The 3,583-nt window shown below is 45.2% G+C and overlaps 1 long non-coding RNA gene across 1 annotated transcript; it reads right to left on the minus strand.

The window, feature by feature from the left end:
• Positions 1-2,605: 2,605 nt before the first annotated feature.
• LOC137095872 (uncharacterized) lies at positions 2,606-3,173 on the minus strand. The gene is made up of 2 exons (XR_010909022.1): positions 3,076-3,173; positions 2,606-2,833 (listed from the first exon to the last, which is right to left on the minus strand). It is a non-coding gene; the product is annotated as an uncharacterized lncRNA (long non-coding RNA).
• Between the last annotated feature and the right edge of the window lie 410 nt (positions 3,174-3,583).

The raw sequence follows: 3,583 nt of genomic DNA on the forward strand, positions 1-3,583 counted from the left end.
TATGCTCTATGATTTAAAACACAGAAGATTTATTCTGTATTACTTACAGTGACTATGTAAGTGTGCCAAACTGTTTTATTTTTCAACTCTGCATCCAAGAGTAAAGTTCTACTGTTTTATTTCTTCTGACTGGTCTGTGTCTTTGGCACTGGGTTTTTGGGCATATTGGACATTTCTACTGCGCAACAAATTGACTCAGCGCAACAGTACCCCCCCCCCCCCCCACCAACCACCCCCAACCCCGAAGACACAGGTCCGCAGCTTGGGGGTCCTCCTAGACTCAGCGCTGATGCTTGATGCTCAGGTGTCGGCGGTAGCAGGGAGGGCCATTGCACAGTTAAAGCTTGTGCGCCAGCTGGACCATATCTTGAGAAGTCTGACTTGACCATGGTGGTCCATGCCTTAGTTACCTCAAGATTGGACTATTGTAATGCACTCTAGATAGGGCTGCCCTTGAAGATGGTTCGGAAACTACAGCTGGTGCAAAGGTTGGCGGCCAGATTGTTAAGTGGAGCTAGTTAAAGGGAGCTGTCAACCCTCCTGTTTAAACAGCTCCACTGGCTGCCGATGAGTTTCCGGTCCCAATTCAAGGTGCAGTTTATCACCTACAAAGCCCTAAATTGTTCAGGACCTGCCTATCTGTGTGACCGCCTCCTCCCCTATGAACTCTCGCGGTCCTTAAAATCTTTTGGGGATGCTCTTCTCTCGCTCCCGCCCCCGTCTCAGGCAAGGTTAGTAGGGGCAAGAGAGAGGGCATTCTCAGTGGTGGCCCCCTGTCTCTGAAATTCCCTCCCAAGGAGATTAGGCTGGCACCCTCCCTAACCATATTCCATAAGCCGCTGGGTGAGATCATCCGGAGTTTCGGGGTGCGGTGTCATCTGTACGCAGATGATGTCCAACTCTGTCACTCCTTCCCACCTGCTACTAAGGAGGCTGTCGAGGTCCTGAACCGGTGCCTGGCCACTGTAACGGTCTGGATGAGGGCGAACAAACTGAAATTAAATCCAGACAAGACAGAGGTACTCCTGGTCAGTCGCAAGGCCGAACGGGGTATAGGGTTACAGCCTGTGCTGGATGGGGTCGCACTCCCCTTGAAGGCGCAGGTTCGCAGCTTGGGTGTGACCCTGGACTCATCGTTGAGCCTGGATCCCCAGGTGTCAGCGGTGACCAGGGGAGCATTTGCACAGCTCAGGCTCGTGCGCCAGCTGCGCCCGTATCTCGGGAAGTCTGACTTGGCCACGGTGGTACACGCTCTGGTCACATCCCGCCTTGACTACTGCAACGCTCTCTACGTGGGGCTGCCCTTGAAGACGGCCCGGAAGCTTCAGCTGGTTCAGCGCGCGGCAGCCATGTTACTAACTGGAGCAGGTGGCAGGGAGCATACAACGCCCTTGTTGTCCCAGCTCCATTGGCTGCCGATTTGCTACCGGACCCAATTCAAGGTGCTGGTTTTGGCCTACAAAGCCCTAAACGGTTCCGGCCCAAAATACCTTTCGGACCGCATCTTGGCCTACGAGCCCACGAGGACCTTGAGATCGTCTGGGGAGGCCCTTCTCTCGATCCCGCCTGCCTCACAGGCACGTTTGGCGGGGACGAGGGAGAGGGCCTTCTCGGTGGTGGCCCCCCGGCTGTGGAACACTCTCCCTGCAGACATCAGACAGGCGCCCTCCCTCATGTCCTTCCAAAAAAGCCTCAAGACATGGCTGTTCGAGAAGGCATTTAATTAAGTGCTATAACAATGTGGTAAAGATGACTGGAATGGAACAAGGAATATGAGATTGGTTATGATTCCACTATGAGACGAAGCGGATTTTTAGTGTAGTTTTTGTAATTGTTATGTAGTTTATATGTTGTTGTAATTGCCTCTTTGTAAATTGTCTTTTATATGTGTGTACACCGCCATGAGTCGCCCTAAAGGGCTGAGAATGGCGGTTAATAAATGCATCAAATAAATAAATAAATAAATAAATAAGGAATTGAAGACGTGGATGTTTTGTTGTGCTTTCGACTGATGACTCCTATGAGAAATTATTTGTTCTGTGACCTGAATTCATCATGTAATTTGAATTCCTATATTACACCATTATTCATTTATGTAAATTAAACTAAATTGATTCTGATCCTGTTAAATTCCTCTGTTTCCATGATATCTCCTATGCCTTTAATGTTTTCTATCCACCTTCCTGAACTATTTACCCTTTAATCAGCCCATATGTTGGCTTCCTTTCCCCTCCAAAATTGCCCTGCTCTTGCCTTGATGCTTGTTTATTACGATTATGCTGTTGTGCGCTATTTTAATTTGCAACTTGCTGTTGTTTTGCTTTTAATTGTATGCTGTCTGGGCTTGGCCCCATGTAAGCTGCCCCCAAGTCCCCTTGGGGAGATGGAGGCAGGATAGAAAAATAAAGTTCTTCTTCTTCTCTCTGTTCGAGAGTGTGATGGAGGCTCCTTCTTTGGAGGCTTTTAAACAGAGGCTGGATGGCCATCTGTCGGGAATGCAATTTTCCTACTTCTTGGCAGGAAGTTGGACTTGATGGCCCACGAGGTCTCTTCCAACTACATGATTCTATGAGAGAAACTCTTTCCCGGCAACAAAGATACAGAATTAAATTTGAATGCCTTTATTCAGATTATCACGGTTTTTGCATGTAAAGCAGATATACAATAATGATTGTCTCTGTCCTTGAAGCAGGATATCCACGCCATGGCAACAAATCTTGGAGAAAATTATATTATTGTGAAGGAGAAGGTGCAATGGATTCGCAGTCAAACCATTGGTAGAACAGGATTTCTTTATCCATGTAATATTTCTTTATCATTGGAACCATTTACTCTGCAGAAAAATAATGGATATTCTGTTGAAATGTCAAGGTCTCATACTAACTCACAGTCACTATCTAAAGCAATACAACACAATTTTATAAAACAAAACAACAACAAAAATGAATACAATGAAACCTACATTTATTGAAACAAGTAAGAACAGCTTAAAAGAATGCTAACACTATACAGTATACTGGCATGTTTTTTAAAAGTTTCTGCTTTACAAGTCTGGTTGAATAAAAAGAATCTCACCGGGTCATGGTTGGGCAATACTTTCAAACAACAATCAGTGTTGTAACTACATCGCATGTGAGGTATGGCACATTGATCTATTTTAACACATTTTCCACCTTTTTCTCCACACTCCTTAGCACTCATAAATCCATTACAGATGTGTCCTAAAGAGAGGAAATGACTGAGTTAGGGTTTCCCTTCCTTATGGATTATAGGACTTCATACTCATGAGTTGTGTCTTATGTCTTCTGTGGAATGAAATACCAGGTACATCCAACTATAATAACTATTTTTACCTACAAACAGAGTTTTAAATATTAAAATGGTTAAATTACCATGGCCTGAATCCTAATGAATCCTGTTGGTCAGTCACAACCAGAGTAGACCACTGAATTAATTGTTGAATGGTTCATCAACACGTAATTAAATCCCATTGATATGGTAGTTTCACTCAAAACCAGATCCAAGGATTCTGGTCAATTTCAATCAAAACACTACACCGAGGGATCTAGGCCAGTGGTTCTCA

Source organism: Anolis sagrei, chromosome 1, assembly GCF_037176765.1.
Source record: "Anolis sagrei isolate rAnoSag1 chromosome 1, rAnoSag1.mat, whole genome shotgun sequence".
NCBI lineage: Eukaryota > Metazoa > Chordata > Lepidosauria > Squamata > Dactyloidae > Anolis > Anolis sagrei.